Source organism: Hemiscyllium ocellatum, chromosome 9 (genome assembly GCF_020745735.1).
Source record: "Hemiscyllium ocellatum isolate sHemOce1 chromosome 9, sHemOce1.pat.X.cur, whole genome shotgun sequence".
In the NCBI taxonomy this organism is placed as follows: Eukaryota; Metazoa; Chordata; class Chondrichthyes; order Orectolobiformes; family Hemiscylliidae; genus Hemiscyllium; species Hemiscyllium ocellatum.
In genome coordinates, this window is record NC_083409.1 from 6,808,895 (window position 1) to 6,827,328 (window position 18,434).

The window sequence follows — 18,434 nt, forward strand, 5'->3', positions numbered from 1 at the left end:
CTCAGTCTGAGCTTGGTTCCTTTACCAAACGTAAGCCACAGTGAGAGCTCCCAGTGCAGAGGCTGTACAAAAACCTCAGCTCTCTGCTTCTCTCTTATCGGTGTCAATCTCTCTCTGTCTCTGTCTGTCTCTCACTCACTCTCACCCTCTCCCTGCCCCTCTCTGTCTCTCCCTCATTCATGTTTCTTTCTCTCTCTGTCTCTCTGGGTTGTTTCCAGCTGGGCTCGGGAGGTTTGTGATTTTTTTTATGTTAAATCTTGCAGCTGCACTTCACATGTGGCCATTCAGTGTAAGAGGGAAAGTGGAGGCCTTCGGTGAGCGTTGAGATATCACGGGGATTGGAGTGTGTCGTGGACAGTGGCAATCCCAGTTTGGGGTAATTTGATCAATTTCATTTAGATCTAACTGTGGCTATATCAGTTCAGGCGGTAAAACTGTGTCCATTATTATACATTTTATTCAACTGTGGGACGTGTGAGTACAGGTGGTTGTACTTTATGTATTGAGGTTTTTGTTCAGCTCTGTATCACCGTGAAGGCCAGCTGTAACCTTGCTGACAGTAATAGTCAGCGACATCCTCATTCTGAACGTTGCTGATTGTCAGGGTGTAACTGGTCCCTGATCCACTGCCGGTGAATCGATCAGAGACTCCTGTGAATCGAGTTGCTGCATTGTAGATCAGGAGAGAGGGTTTCTGACCTTCTCGCTGCTGGTACCAAGCAAGGTTGCTGCCAATGTCTTGACTGGCCGTACAGGTAATGGTTGCGGTCTGGCCCAGTCCCACTGATAGCATTGGGGGAGACTGGCTCATGATGATGTCCCCACTGATACCTGAGGGGTCAGAGAGAAACACAGTGAAGTCAGAACTGTCACAGAAAGAGCCGGTCAAAGGAGAAATTGTTGGAGACACTGAGCATTCCTCTGGTTTCAGCATTTTCCCTTCAATCACTAGTCAGTGGAATTGGAGTGAAATAGAGAGCAGCTAAAGTTTCAAGGTGGAAAGAGAGAGCTTTATACCTGCGACACAGAATGCCAGGGGCCAGATCATCTGGATGTGTGAAATCATGGCGTGTGTTCCTGTACCTGTGCCTGGTTCCTGATAAACTCTCCCTTCACTGGGCTCTGCTTTATAAAGCTGCATCCTGTGAGAGTCTGACTGGGTGTTCCTCAGTATGTAAATGGCATCAGGCAGAGAGAGCCACGTCAGCCCCTCACACTTCCTCTTCTCCCTCTCTCTCTCTCTCTCACTCTTTCTGTCTCAGAGTCATTGATGTGAACAGCACTGAATGAGGCCATTTGGCCCATTGTTGTCTGTGCTGGTAAACAAAGATCTGATGGCACTAATCCCATCCTCCAGCTCTTGGCCCATTACCCTGGTGGCTACAGCAACACAAGGGAATATCTAAACACTGCTCCAATGTCAAGAGAGTTTGTGACTCAACCAGGCTTTCAGGCAGTGAGTTCCAGATTCCCACCACCCTCTGGGTGAAAACATTTCTTCTCAACTCTCCTCTCACTCTCCAACTCTCCAACTAACCTGGCCATGGACTCACTCGTGAGCACAACGATGAGAGGGGATCTGATTGAAACATATAAAATTGTAACAGGGCTGGGCAGGGAGGAGGTTTCCCCTGGTTGGGGAGTCTGGAACCAGGGGACACAGGCTCAGGTGGATACAGGGTAGTCCATTTCAGACTGAGACGAGGAAACATTTCTTCACTCAGAGGGTGATCAACCTGTGGAATTCTCTTCACTGAAGGCTGTGGAGGACAAGGAATGAATATATTCAAGAAAAAGAGAGAGATAATTGTTTTGCATTTTAACAGCTTGAAGAGAATGGGGAGAAGGCAGGAATATGGCTTTGAGAGAGAGGATCAGCCATAGATCATAGAATGCCTACAGTGTAGAAACAGGCCATTTGGCCGGACACGCCCCACACCGACCCTCGAAGAAATAATGACATTCAAAAATTGATACAGCCATAATCATACTGAATGGCAGAGCTGACTCAACGGGCCGAATGGCCTACTGCTGCTCAAAGTTTCTACGTGTCCATGTCTGTGTTACCTTCAATCTCTGCACCAGGTTGTTAAGTCCTTTATTCATGTAAAAAGTGCCATCCTACCCACCTTATCACTGTCCTGAATAATCTTATCCCTCTCTATCAGGTCACTTTTAAGCCTTCACTGCTCAAAGCTCACATTCAGGCAGCAACCTGGGAAATCTCCCCTGTACCCTCTCAGGTACAATCACGTTCTTCCCTGAGTGTGGTGACCAGGCCATGTCCCTCTCTCCCTCTGACTCACATCTGCCATTTCTTTCTCTGTACCTCTATCTCTCTCTCCCACTGTTAATCTCTTTCATGTTCTCTCTCTCTCTCTCTCTCTCTCCCCCACACACACACACACAGTCGCATAGCCACTCTCTCCAACTCACTGATGCTTTCTCACTCCATCTTATCATCTGTTTTTCCATCTCTCACTGTCTCTATTACTTGCTCCCTCTCTCACTTCAATTAAAAGCCTCCAATTGTTATCTGTCACTTTCTATTCCTCCCTCTTTCTCTCTCCTTCCCTCTCTAAATCCCAATTTGCAGTCTCTCTCCCTCTCTCTGTCATTATAAATCTGCCCATACTCATCTCTCTCACACACACACTTAATCCTACCCTCCCTCGCAACTCTCGTCATGCTTAGTCTCACACCCATCCTGTCTCTTTCTCTCTCTCTCATAGTCTCTTTCTCTCTCTCCATCCCTCTCAGTCACTCTGTCTTGCATCTTGTTTCTCTCTCTATCCCTCAACCTCACCATTTTTACCTCTCTCTTGTTCCCCTCACATATCTTACACTGTATCAGATGCTCGTCCCTCTAACGCTCTCTCCCTCACACTTTCTTTCTTTCTCTCTCTCTCTCTCACTCACACACACACACACACACACACACACTCAAACCTACACTCTCTCTCCCGATTCCCTTCGTTCTTGGTCTCACACCCATCCTTCCTCTTTCCCTCACTCCATCCCTCTCAGTCACATCTTGTTTATATCTTGTTTTCACTCCATCTCTCTCTCTGTCTCACAGCTCTCTCTTTCTGACAGTGTCCTGGGTGGTGACAGTTGATTGCAGGATAGATCTCCCTCTGCTCTGCCCCACTAATGGATATTAACCCTTGCCCCCAGTCTTCTCCTGGAGTAAGACCCTATTTCCACGTTGACCAGGGTTTGGCCTCTCTCAGGAAGATGGACAGATTCTGGTCAAATGAAGGGCAGTTCTGTGCTGTTCTGTGCTGTTGGCCTATTCTCACAGGGGACTGATTTGGACACAAACCTCATTCCATGAAGGCCTAGCAGAGAGAGGAGATCCTCAGATCATCAGCGTGAGTTGGAGGCACAGGACAGGCTCTGACCCACTGACCAGCTTGTCCATTCACAACATGTTCCAATCCCTTCCCCGCTCCTTCCCCTTCCATGGTCAGTCTTTTCTGAAATGGAGTGGTCCCTTCCCTGTCTCACACCAAGGAGGAGATGGACAGATATTTAATGGGTAATGGGTTAAAGGATGATGGAGAGTGGGCAGGAAAGTAGAGTTGAGTCTGAGATGGGATCAGCCATGATTGTATTAAATGGTGGAGTGGGCTCGAGGGGCTGAATTGCCTGCTCCTGCTCCTAGTTCTTATGAAATTCCACCCTCTGCCCCATCCCTATTACTGCAAGTTTGTGAACATTCTTGGAATGTTTGGACATTGAAGGTGTTATGTGAATTCAAGATTTGTGCGGATTTAATGTGGGGACAGAATTGCACACGGGCTGTGATAGCTCCTGACGTTGAATATCCTTCTGGCAGGCTTCCGCCTTCCATATACAGAATGGAGAAGTGGTGGAGGTCGGGATGTACTGCCGCGGTACACGGCACTGTCCTCTAGCAATGTGGTTGACTCTCTAGTGCCTTCTGAAATGGCCGAGCAAGGGTCTCAGTTGTATCAATTATGACAATGTTTCAACAAAGAAATGAGACGGGACGGACCACAGGCATCGACCTCGACACCGAAAAGGCAATGACCGAAACACCCCTGTCTACCCTGCAGCTGGAACCAAAAAGATGGAAAAAGATGTTTGACCCCATCCTCACCAATCTTGTGGCTGTAGATGCATCTATCCTTGACAGTATTGTTAAGAGTGACCATCACACAGTCCTTGTGGAAACAAAGTCTGACCTTCACATTGAGAATCCCCTCCATCGTGTTGTGTGGTACTATCACCGTGAGAAATAGGACAGACTCCAAACAGATATTGCAACTCAAGGCAAACTCGTACATGGGGAAGATTGCCAATGATTGCACAATGCCCAGCACCATTCTCAAGTACTGAAGCAGTCCACGTGCAAACGCAACAATATTTGGACAATATCCAGGTTTTGGCTGAGAAGTGACATTTCCCATTGGTGCCATGCAAATAACAGCCAATCACCATCACCAATAAGTGACAATCGAAACATCACCCCTTGCCAATCAATGCTATTACCATCACTGAATCCCCACTATCAACATTCTTGAGGTGCCATTGACCAGAAATACAACTGGATTCACCAAAGAAGCAGAGTGGTTACGAGAGCAAGTTAGAGGCTAGAAATACTGCATCGAGTAACTCACCTCCTGATCCCTCCAAAGCCTGTCAACCAAGTCAGGAGTGTGATCGAATGCTCCCCACTTGCCTGGATGGGTGCAGCTCCAACAACATTCATAGATTGATAGTGTCACAGAGTCATATACCACAGAAACAAACCCTTAAGCCAAACTTCGACATGCTGACTAGGTTTTTTGAAGTGAACTCATCTTATTTGCCTGCATTTCACACATATCCATTGAAACCTTTCCTATCTATGTCTATTGTATACTATGTCTTTCTTATCCACTCAAAAAGCTTGATACCTTCCAGAGCAAAGCAAACTCCTTGATTGGCATTGCATTCTCAAAGCATCCAAACTCACCGTCACTGACGCTCCATAGCAGCAGTGTGTATTACCGATAAGATGCACTGCAGAAATTCATCACCGATCTTCAGATAGCACCTTCCAAACCCATGGACGAAGCTAGAAATTGCAGGAAAAGCTCAGCAGGTCTGGCAGCATCTTGGAGAGAAATCAGAGTTAACATTTCAATTTGAGTATGAAATATTAACTCTGATTTCTCTTTACAGATGCTGCCAGACCTGCTGAGCTTTTCCAGCACTTTCTATTTTTGTCTCGGATTTACAGCATCTGCAGTTCTTTTGGTTTCCTTCCAAACCCACGTTCACTTCCATTTAGAACAAGAGCAGCAGATACATGGGAACACTGTGAGCTGCAAGTTCCCTTGAAAAAGCTTAGCATCCGGACTTGGAAATATGTCGCTGATCCCTCAGCCTTGCTGGGTTAAAATGCCGGCATTTTGGGTCAACTTACAGCTTGTGGACAATAACAATTCAAGATGTCAGCTTCCCACCACCTACTCCAGGGCAACTAGGGACAGGGTAAAAAATGTTGACACAGCCGGTGAAGCCCACTTAGCACAAGTGAATATGCATAACCAAATGAAGTGTTCCTCAGGAGGGGAGAGGGAATGTTCAGGATCCTGAACTCCATTTCCCATCGCAGGCAGTTTGTCTCCCAATGAATGAATGAGATGCCAATTTGAAGCCCAGGTTCAGGGCAGTCTCATCTGTGGCCATGAGGTCTATAAGAGGGAATTGGAGATTGAGATGTAAAGGAAAGATTTGCTGGGTTACGGGGAGAGAGAGGGAAGCAGTGGGACCAACTGGGTCATTCAAAGGCATGATGGACTGAATGGCCACCTCCTGTGCTGTCAGATTCCAGGGAGTGCAGATGGTTCACAGCTTTCTCCCGTCTCAGTAACAAACATCCAGCTGCTCCGAGCTCCTTCTTTCACTTCCTCTCTTGGTGAAGTTTCAAGCTTGCGATCTGAAAGCCTTTGCAGTTATTTTTTACACTGGGGCTTTCTGCTGTGGTCAGAATCTCTAATAATAAGAGTCTGATCAGTGACAATCACAGCAGCTAAGAGCAGTCAGGACTGAGAAGCCAAGTTCACTGTGTAACACATTGGTAGGATCAAAGTCATCCTCTTCAGCTCCCGGTACCAACTCCATTCCTCTCCCTGAGCACTGTCTGCTGCTCAACCAGACACTTCACAACGTTGGCCTCATCTTTGGGGCTGATTTGAGGCCCAAATCCTCCACATCACAATTACCAGCCACTGAAAATCTCAACCATGTTTTTGTGACTACAATTGTGACCATTCCAATATTATCCAGGCCCACATCACAGACACTGACTTCTGTAAACATCAGCTCATCCCAACCTCTGCTGTCTGTGTTCAAACTCACACCAAGTCCACCCCACACCCCTACCCACGCCTCCCCACCCCACCATAACCACCACAATCCTCACTGACTGACTTAGGCTACTGGTCCAGCAACACCTCCATTTTCAAATTCTCATCCTTGTTCTCCGTCTGCTCCCTGTTCTTCCACCCTCCCTATCTCTGTGACCTCCTCCAAGTTGCCTCACTCAGTGTGATCAATAATCTTGGATATATGGCTCTCTGTTTCTTCATCCAAGTCCTTGAGAAATATTGTGAAAAGCTGAGGTCCCAGCACAGATCCCTAGGAATACCACTACTCACATCTGGCTCATTGGAACACACACACATTATCCTTCCTCTCTGTCTCCTAAACAGGACCATTCCTGACCCAAGGTAAATGCATTTCTCAAATTCCATCCAATTCATGATTTGGAGATGCCGGTGTTGGACTGTCATGTAAATGTTAAAAACCACAGAACACCAGGTTCTAATGCAGCAGGTTTGTTTGGAAGCATCAGCGTTTGGAGCGCTGCTCCTTCATCAGATGGTTGTGGAGTGTAACATCTGCATTAATGTTTCTTTTGTGGAACATTCTTAAATGTCTTTTGGAATTCCCTATCGAAATAGCCATCGACATTCCCTTATATCCCACACTAGTGAGCTCCTAACGAAGTGTAACCAGGTTAGTTAAAGATGTCTGAACCTATGCCAATCCATGCTGACTTACTCGGAATTGTTCATGTTAGTTAGTCATTTATTAGTCATCCTGTCTCTAAAAACAGATTCAATCAATTTCTGACAACAAACATTCAATGGAGATGTTCATTGTGAATGAGGCTCGTAAACAGCTAGCACTGACACGAGGATCTGAACAGCCTCCTCCTGTGCTGGCATCTTCTCTGTCTCCTTGACCGAAATATTTTACAGATTAAAAATAAAGACCAGCAGCAAATTTTAAAATATAAATTAAAAAGTCCTCAAACAATTTCCACATACAGGGCCGGGCGATGTGTAGTAATTGCACGATGGGGAAGGTGGTGGAGCCCATTGTAGCTCAGAGTGACCACATCTACAGCAAGTGTTGGTTGCTCAAGGCACTCCAACTCAGAGTTGATGAGCTGGAATCTGAGCTTCAAACACTGCGACACATCAGGGAGGGGGAGAGTAACCTGGACACTGTGTTTGGGGAGACAGTCACATCTTTTGGTTAAATACTTCAAATTATGGCCAGTGGTCAGGGACAGGAGGGTGTGACCAAAAGTGAACAGGTCGATGCAGCCTGGATTTAGCCTTACAGGTGCCTCAGCTCCTTGTCCAACAGGAATGAGGTACTTGCTGCCTGTGTCAATGAGGAAAAGGATTGTCGGGAGAATGGGAAAATGTAATTTGAGGATTTTGGTGATAGTGACAATAACTCCGTAAGTTTCAAAGTCATTATATAGAAAGATAAAGATAGAGCAGAATTTATAATGTCTTAACTGGGGAAAGTGTGGGAATGTGTAGGTTAGGTGCATTAGCCACGGGAGATGCAGATTTACAGGGATAAGGTAGGGAGACAAGTCTGTGTGGAATGCTCTTCAGAATATTGGTGTGGACTCATTGGTCTGAATGGCCTGTTTCACACGGTATGGATTCTATGATTCGATGACCCCTATGGGCAGTCATTGCTGGCTTGGCCAGAGATGTCCATTTCCTATGAATGAATGAAGGAAACCACTGCACCATGGTCCAGGAGGTCACTGAGAGCACAAAGACAACAATGGTCTTGATAATGAAGGGACCTGATAGCATCGTTTGTGAGCAGGATTGCGAGCCCCACATGGTGAGTTGCCTGCCTGGTTTCAAGGTAAGGGCATCTCGAGCCGGCTTTTAAGTATAACAGACTTGGGGGGTGGTGGGATGGTTGAGGATCCAGTTGTTGTTGTCTGTGCTGGGACCAACAACATCAGCAAAAATCAGCAAAAGGCCCTATTTGGACAATATCAGGAAAGCTATCAGAAGGATGTTGATTAAACAGGTGGAGAGAAATAAGAAAGAGGTGAATACAGCATCAGTGCTGAGGAACAGAGTCCAGTGAATGGACCAAATAAGAGTTCTATATACGAATGTATGGAGCGTAAGGAATAAATAGAATAATCTGCAGGCACAAATTCAAATTTAAGATTGTGGTATCAGATCAATTACTGAGACATAGTTGCAGAATCATTCAGATTGGGAACGATATCTATCGGGTTAGAAGGTTCACAGGATGGATATGGGGAAATGTCAGAAGAGGTGGAGCAGCTTCATTGATGAGGGAAAAAATGGCTTCAATGGTGAGGGAGGTCATAATGAGGAGGAAACATTCAGTGGGACTGAGGAGCAGGAAAGGATCTAAAACAAGAATGCAAGATTGGCAACTAAATATCCCAAGGATACAGATGTATCAGATGGGTTCGAGAGGGAGGTAAAAGGTATGGAAGAGTTGCATTACAGGTCAGAGAGGATATCACAGATGTGGTGAAGGAGGGCACTATGCAGGACTCGAGCAGTGGGGCAATATGGGCAGAGCTCAGAAACAGGAAGGGTGCAGCAACAATGTCGGTGCTATTCTACAAGCTTCCTAACATTGAACGTGGGATAGAGGTACAAATATGTAAACAGATTATGGAAAGATGTAGGAGTAACAAGGTGGTGGGTGATGGAAGATTTTAATTTTCCAAACATTGACTGGGATTCACTTAATGTTAGAAGTTAAGATGGAACAGAATTTGGAAGGAGCATCCAGGAGTATTTTACAGAGTAATGTGGAAATAGTCTAACTCAGGAAGGGGCCAGACTGGACCTGGCATTGGGGAATGAGCCCAGCCAGGTGGTTGACATTGGGAAGAGTGATCACGATTTCATAAGTTTTAGCATGTTCATAGACAAAGATGAAAGGGGTGCTAAAGGAAGAGGGCTAAAGTGGAGGAAAGCCAACTATTACAAAATTGGGTGGAGCTGGGGAATGTGGATTGGGAGTAGCTGTATAAAAGGAAATCCACATTTGATATGTCGGAGGCTTTTAAAGAGAGGTTGACTAGAGTCCGGACAGATATGTCCCTGTGAAGATAATGGATTAAAATGGCAGGATTAGGAAACGCTGGATGACGGATTAAATTGTGAGACTAGCAAGGAGGAAAAAAGGATGCATACATAAGGTCTAGGTAGTTGAAAATAGACAAAGCTTTGGAAGAATATTGGGAAAGTTGGACCAATCTGAAATGAGGAATTAGAAGGGCTAAAAAGGGTCATGAAATATCATTAGCAAACAGGATGAAGGAAAATCGAAAATCCTTTTATTCATATGTAAGGAGCAAGTGGGTGACTAGAGTAAAGGTTGGCCCACTCATGGACAAAGAAGGAATGTTATGTGTGGAGTCAGAGAAAATGGGTGAGATTCTTAATGAGTACTTTACGTCGGTATTCACGAAGGAGAGAGAAATGACAGATGTTGAAGTCGGGGATAGATGTTTGATTACTCTAGATCAAGTCGGTTTAAGGAGGGAGGAAGTGTTGGGCATTTTAAAAGGCATCAAGGTGCACAAGTCCCCAGGCCGGGATGGGATCTATCCCAGGTTACTAAGGGAAGCAAGAGAGGAAATCATTGGGTCCTTTATCGATATCTTTGTAGCAACCTTGAACATAGTTGAGGTCCCAGAGGATTGGAGAATTACTAATGTTTAAGAAGGGTAGCCAGGATAATCCAGGTAACTATCAACCAGTGAGCCGGCTGTCAGTGATAGGGAAGCTGCTGTAGAAGATACTGAGGGATAAGATCTATTTACATTTGGAAGAAAATTGACTTATCAGTGATAGGCAGCATGATTTTGTGCAGGGAATGTCATGTCTTACAAACTTTATAGATATTTTTGAAGAAGTGATGAAGTTGATTGATGAGGGAAGGGCTGAGGATTTCATACACATGGACTTCAGTAAGGTGTTGATAAAGTTCCTCATGGTAGCCTGATGGAGAAATTAAAGTCGCATGGGGTCCAGAGTGTACTCACTAGATGGATAGAGAACAGGCTGGGCAACAGAAGACAGACAGTAGTAGTGGAAGGGAGTCTCTCAGAATGAAGAACAGGAATCTGTGCTGGTACCGCTCTTGGTTTTGATATACATAAATGATCTGGAGGAAGGTATAGGTGGTCTGATTAACAAGTTTGCAGATGACACTAAGATTGGTGGAGTAGCAGACAGTGAAGGGGACTGTCAGAGAATACAGCGGAATATAGATAGATTGGAGAGTCGGGCAGAGAAACGGATGGATGGAGTTCAATCCGGGCAAATGCGAGCTGATGAATTTTGGAAGATCCAAATCTGGAGTAAACTGTACGGTGAATGGAAAGCCCTGGGAAAATTGATGGCCAGAGAGACCTGGGTGTTCAGGTCCATTGCACCCTGGAGGTGGCAACACAGATCGATAGAGTGGTCAAGAAGGCATATGGCATACTTTCCTTCATCAAACGTGGTATTCAGTAAAAGAGTTGGCAGGTCATGTTAGAATTATCTAGGACTTTGGCTTCGCCAGATTTGGAATACTGCCCACAGTTCTATTCGCCACACTGCCAGAAGGATGTAGATGCTTTGTTGAGGGTGCAGAGGAGATTCACCAGGATTGCCTGGTATGGAGGGCACTTGCTATGAAGAGAGATTGAGTAGATTAGGATTACTCTCATTAGAAAGTCGAACATTGAGGGGGGACCTGATTGACGTCTACAAAATCACGAGAGGTGTAGACAGGGTGGATAGCAAGAAGCCTTTTCCCAGAATGGGGGATTCAATTACTCTGGGTCATGAGCTCAAAGTGAGAGTGGAAACATTTAAGGGAGATAAGTATGGAAAGTCCTTCACACATAAAGTGATTTGTCCTGGAACACGTTGCCAGTGGAGGTGGTAGAGGCAGGCACAATAGCATCATTTAAGATATATCTAGATAGATACTTGGATGGGCAGGGAGCAAAGGGAGATAAACCCTTGGAAAATTGATGACAGGTTTAGCTGGAGGATATGGATCAGGGCAGGCTAGTAGGACTAAAGGGCCAGTTCTTGTGCTGTAATTTTCTTTGTTCTTTGAACTGAGGAAGCTCTGAGGAAAAGCGTGATCTTGGGTGCTTGTCCACTGAACGCTGAATGTGGCAAGACAGGTTAACAGAGCAGTTATGAAGACGTATGGGACACTTGCCTTTGCCATTTCAGGTATTGGTTATAAAAGCAGGAGGATATGTTGCGGTTAAGCAGAACATTGGTTAGGCCACAGCTGGAGTACTGTGTGCAGTTCAGGTCACCACACTGTAGGAAGGAGGTGATTGCACTGGATGGGGTGCAGAGGGAATCTCCAGGATGTTGCGTGGGATGGAACCTCTCAGTGATGAAGAGAAATTGGATCAGCTCGGGTTGTTTTCTTTAGAGCAGAAAAGGTGGAGGGGGGTCGTGATAAAGGTGTATAAGGTTATGAGGGGAATGGACAGCGTGGATAGAAAGCAACTGTTCTCCTTCTTGGGAGGGTCAATAACAAGTTGGCTCACATTTAATGTGAAAGATAGGAGGTTTCAAGTTTTTCATCCAGAGGATAGTGTGCAGCCGGAATGCACAGCCTGGGGAGGTATTTGAGGTGAGAAACCTCACAAGCTTTAAAATGTACTTGGGTGAGCAGTTGAAATGTCATAACATTCAAGCTGTGGGCCTCATGTAGGAAAGTGGTACTGGTGTAGTTTGGATGGTATACAGTTAATGGGCTGAAGGGCCTCCTCTGTACTGTGCGATTTTATGATTCGGTCATGGGTAGTTTCGGGCTCTTTATCTGTGGAAGGATTAGATTAGATTACTTACAGTGTGGAAATAGGCCCTTCGGCCCAACAAGTCCACACCTACCCGCCGAAGCGCAACCCACCCATTCCCCTATATTTATCCCTTCACCTAACACTACGGGCAATTTAGCATGGCCAATTCACCTGACCTGCACATCTTTGAATTGTGGGAGGAAACCGGAGCACCCGGAGGAAACCCAGTCAGACACGCGGAGAATGTGCAAACTTCACACAGACAGTCACGCGAGTCTCTGGCGCTGTGAGGCAGCAGTGCTAACCACTGTGCCACCATGTTCTGGCTGTGGAGGGAGGGAAGGAAAGGTTTACCAGACTGATTCCTGGGATGACAGCCCTTACATCTGATGAGAAACTGGATCAGTTAGGATTATATTCATTGGCACTTAGTAGATTGAAAGGAATCATATTGTCACCTTGAAAATCCAAACAGGACAAGACTAGAACAACCCAGGGAGGATGTTCCTGATGACTGAGGAATTCAGAACTACAAATTATGGTTTAAAGAAAAGGGAAAGGTTATTTCAGACTGAGCTGAGGAGACATTGCTTTCACCAGAGACTGGGAAGCTAGTGGAATATTCTGTCACAGAAAGCAGTTGAGCCCAAAACATTCAATATTTTCAAGAGAGGATAAGGATATTGTTAGGAGTAAAGGGGTTAAATTTCATGGAGAAAAAAATGGGAGCAGGGGACTAAGTTGGATGATCAGCCATGGTCATATTGAATGGCAGAGCCAATTCGAAGGGCTGAATGGCTTCCTCTTGCTCCTAGTTCTTTTGTTTCTATGTTTGAGAGACTGTTCATAAACATAGAAACATATGGAATTACAGAGTCATAGAGTGATCGAGTCCTACAGCACAGAGACAGGCCCTTTAGCCCAAACTGGACCGTGCTGACCAAAATAACCATCCACACTAACCCCATTTCCCTGCACTTGGCCCATATCCTTCAAATGTTTTCCTATCTATGGTTTTGTCCAAATGTCTTTTAAATGTTGGTAATGTATCCACCTCAATCACTTCAGCTGGCATCTCATTCCACATGCGTGCCACCCTCTGTGTAAAAATGTTGGCCCTCAGGTTCCCTTTTATTCTTTCCTCTCTAACACTAAACTGATGCCCTCTCATCCTCGTTTCCCCGACCCTATCCATGTCTCTCATGATCTTATACACTTCCAGAAGTTCCCCCACAAGTCTCCTACGCTCTAAGAAAAAAGTCATAACTTGCCTAACCTCTCCCTATAACTCAGATTGTGGAGTCCAGACAACATCCTTGCAAATTTCTTCTGTACTCTTTCTGGTTTAGTAATATCCTTCCTATAACAAGGTGACCAAACTGAATACAATATTCCCAGTGCGACCTCACTGACATCCTGAGCAAGATTAGCGATTAGATTCCCTCCAGTGTGGAAACAGGTCTTCAGCCAAACTAATCCACACCGACCCTCTGAAGAGTAACCCACCTAGACCCATTTCCCTCTGACTAATGTACCCAAGACTATGGTCATTTTAACATGGCCAATTCACCTGACCTGCACATCAAACTTATTAATCATGCCTTACAGATTCTCATTCAAATCATTAATATTGATAACAAACAGCAATGGGACCAGCACTGAGCCTTGAGGCACTCCACTCAACACAGGCCTCCAGTCTGACAAACATCCTTCCAATATTACCCTCTGCTTCCTATCGAGTAAAAAATGAGGTCTGCAGATGCTGGAGATCACAGCTGCAAATGTGTTGCTGGTCAAAGCACAGCAGGTTAGGCAGCATCTCAGGAATTTCGACGTTTCGAGCATATCAGGAATAAGAGAGAGAGAGCCAAGCCGGCTGAGATAAAAGGTAGGGAGGAGGGACTAGGGGGAGGGGCGATGGAGGTGGGATAGGTGGAAGGAGGTCAAGGTGAGGGTGATAGGCCGGAGTGGGGTGGGGGCGGAGAGGTCAGGAAGAGGATTGCAGGTTAGGAGGGCGGTGCTGAGTTGAGGGAACCGACTGAGACAAGGTGGGGGGAGGGGAAATGAGGAAGCTGGAGAAATCTGAATTCATACCTTGTGGTTGGAGGGTTCCCACAAGGTATGAAGGGAACCCTCCAACCACAAGGTATGAAGGGAACCCTCCAACCACAAGGTATGAAGGGAACCCTCCAACCACAAGGTATGAAGGGAACCCTCCAACCACAAGGTATGAAGGGAACCCTCCAACCACAAGGTATGAATTCAGATTTCTCCAGCGTCCTCATTTCCCCTCCCCCCACCTTGTCTCAGTCGGTTCCCTCAACTCAGCACCGCCCTCCTAACCTGCAATCCTCTTCCTGACCTCTCCGCCCCCACCCCACTCCGGCCTATCACCCTCACCTTGACCTCCTTCCACCTATCCCACCTCCATCGCCCCTCCCCCTAGTCCCTCCTCCCTACCTTTTATCTCAGCCGGCTTGGCTCTCTCTCTCTTATTCCTGATCAGTGAGTCCCTCTCTCACTGCAGGTCATCTCCTCTGCACAGAAGCTCTTCAGCCACGTTCTCAAACAGACCCGTTCATCTTCCGCCTGGGAACCCTCCAACCACAAGGTATGAATTCAGATTTCTCCAGCTTCCTCATTTCCCCTCCCCCCACCTTGGCTCAGTCGGTTCCCTCAACTCAGCACCGCCCTCCTAACCTGCAATCCTCTTCCTGACCTCTCCGCCCCCACCCCACACCGGCCTATCACCCTCACCTTGACCTCCTTCCACCTATCCCACCTCCATCGCCCCTCCCCCTAGTCCCTCCTCCCTACTTTTTATCTCAGCCGGCTTGGCTCTCTCTCTCTTATTCCTGATGAAGGGCTTATGCGAAACGTCGAATTCTCTATTCCTGAGATGCTGCCTAACCTGCTGTGCTCTGCTTCCTATCATCAAGACAGTGATAGAAAAGTATTTGTCTTTGGTTACGAATTAGTTTGGAGATAGGAGACAGAGAAGAGGGATAATGTGTGTGCTCTCCAATAAACAAAATGTGAATACTGGTGTCCCCAGGGATTTGTGCAGGGACCTCAGTATTTCACGGTATTTCTCAATGACTTGGATGAAGGAATAGAGAGCCAATTATCCAAGATTGCTGACCACACTGAGTGAGGCAGCTTAGAGGAGTTTACAGAGATCGGGAGGGTGGAGGGCAGAGAGGGATTTGAGAACGATGAGAATTTGAAAATCGAGGTGTTGCTAGAACAGGAGCCAATACAGGCACGGGATGCAGGGGTATGTGGGAACGGGAGTTGGTGCAAGTTTGGATTCAGGCAGCAGAATTTTGGATGACCTGCAGGATACGGAGGGCAGTGGCTGTGATGTGTGTCAGCCACAACATTGGAATGGTCATGTTTGGAGTCCCATAAACATGGCTGAGATTTTCAGTGCTGAAAGTGTGTTGCTGGAAAAGCGCAGCAGGTTAGGCAGCATCCTTGGATGCTGCTGGACCCGCTGCGCTTTTCCACCAAAACACTTTCAGCTGTGACCTCCAGCATCTGCAGACCTCACTTTCTCCTCTGAGATTTTCAGTGGCTGATCTTAGTGATATGAAGCATATGGGTCTTAGATCATTCTCAAAGATGAGACCCAGTTTGTAAAGAGTCTGGTTGAGCAGCAGACAGTGCTCAGGGAGAGGGATGGAGTTTATACCAGGATCTGAAAAGGATGGTTTTGATCTTCCCAATGTGTTTCCCAGTGAGCCTGGCTGCTCAGTCCTGACTGCTCTTAGCTGCTGTGATTGTCACTGATCAGACACTTATTATTAGAGATTCTGACCACAGCAGAAAGCCCCAGTGTAAAAAAAATAACTGCAAAGACTGTCAGATCGCAAGGTTGAAACTTCACCAAAAGAGGAAGCGAAAGAAGGAGCTCGGAGCAGCTGGACGTTTGTTACTGAGACGGGAGAAAACTGTGAACCATCTGCACTCCCTGGAATCTGACAGCACAGGAGGCTTGTTCTGGAACTTTTTTTCAGAAACAGCACAGTTTTGGGAAAAAAAAGTGTCAATCACTCTCTCACAAACACACACGCCTTCACTCGGAGATTAGAAACAGAATCCAGCAGCAGCTCTGTCTCCTAGCTGTGAAATCAGCACAGAATTTTTCCTTCATTCAGTTTATAACTGGCAGGATAGATCAAGCAGGGGAGGCAATACAGTAGTGTGTACAGTCAGAAAGGAGTTACCCTGGGAGACCTCACCGTTAACTATGGAACCCATGGAGCCTCATGACAGCAGGTCAAACATGGGGAAGGAAACCTCCTGCTGATTACCACATAGCATGGCCCTCCCCTCCAACCTCAACTGAGCAGTCAGTCCTCCTCCATGTTGAACAACACATGGAGGAAGCACGGAGGATGGGAATGATTCAAGATATTCTGAGTGAGGGACTTCAAAGTCGACCGTCAAGAGCTGCTCAGAAGCATCACTACTGAGCACGCTGGTCAAGTTCCACCTGATTCAGCTGCTAGACCAGACCTGGGGCAGGTGGTGAGGAAACCAACAAGAGGGAAACACATGCTCACTATCACCCTCACCAATCTGGCTGCTGCTGGTGTATCTGTCCATGACAGTATCAGTAAGAGTGACCACCGCACAGTCCGTGTGGAGTCAAAACCCTGTCTTCACATTGAGATTACCTTCCATATTGTTGGGCAAGAGATATAGGATATCAGGAAGGACTTTACTTTTAGCAGTAATTGGTAATGACTTGGAAATCCATGCCCATTCACGTGAGGCAGGTGAAGACACTCAGTTATTTTAATGGCAGATTGGATGGGCTCTTGATGGAAATAAACCTGCAAGGCTCTGGGGGTCGAGTAGAGGAGGGGGTGAGACTGACTGGATTGCTGTATGAAATGACAGCATTTCCCTGACAGGCTGAATGTTCTCCCCCTGTGCTGGAAATAGATCTCACTCAATGAGGGGTTCACAATTAGAGGGTCTGAATGCAGTAAATACAGGACAAATTGTTTCTCCAGGCAGGAGGGTCAGTAACCAGAGGGCACACATTTCAGAAAGGGTCTGAAGCACAAGAGAGTAAAAAAGGAACATTTTTATCCAGCGAGTTCATGATGACTGTCTGCAAGGTGAGTGGAAGTGGATCCAACAGCACCTTTCAAAAGGGCATTTGGAGAAATAGCTGAAAATGAAACAATTACAGGGTTATACAGGAAGGGCAGGGTAAATGGGACTCCATGGACTAAGTTGACTAGCAGTCACAATCAGCCCAGTGACATCTGTCTGTGCTGTATAAAAGCTTACACACACTTAGACTCACCTTTACACAAAGACTGGGAGAAACAGACAACCCAGTTCACAGAAGAGTGTTTTCTCAAGCAAAACACTCTTGAACCAAATCAGGGCACAGGCCAGACTAGATTTACTGATGAGGAAAAATTCAGCAAATCAATGGCAAGGGAACAGTGAACCAAAAGTGATTGGATTGAAGAGTATAATCAATAGCACAACCATTGAGAGGGGGAAGGATGAAGGACAGGAGGTCAGAGTGAATGCTGCAGGGGTCTGAAGGCTCTGCTGTCAATGGTGGGATGGAGCAAGCAGCAATAGGCAGGAGACCAGAGACAGAAGATGGAAGGGGGAGGGTGGGAATGTGGGTCTGCAGCAGGACACAGACGGAGGGAGGAGGGAGACCATGGAGGCAATTGGCTGGCAGTGAGGTCAGGGGTCATTCTGGAATGACAGATAGGTGCGACAGGGAAGGGCCCACTCCATATCAGACAAATTGGAGTTTATGGAATATGACTTTAGGAAGCTGGGAGATGAAATTGGAATCATAGAGTTAGGGGGCAGGACGAGCAGGAATTAGGGTTTCTGTGGTTCAAGGGCCGAGGTAGTGCAGAGACAATGTTGTTGAGATTGAAATAAGAGGCATACGTGATGGAGATGATGTGGGGTTTGCAGCTCAGGTACTGGACAGTCCTGAGGGAAGTAGGTCCATGTTTATTGGTGTCTATTGGAGGTTCCAGTGGAAAGAGGTCCATGTTTACTGGTTCTATAGGAAATTAGCCCATGTATACATCATCAAAGAGTCATAGAGGTTTACAGCATGGGATCAGGCTGTTTCGCTCAACTCATCCACGCCGACCAAATATCCAAAAGTGAACTAGTCCCATTTGCATGTGTTTGGGCCAATCCTCTCTAAATCCTTCCTATACATGTTCCTGTAAAAATGTCCTTGAAATATAGTAATTGCACTCACCTCTACGAATTC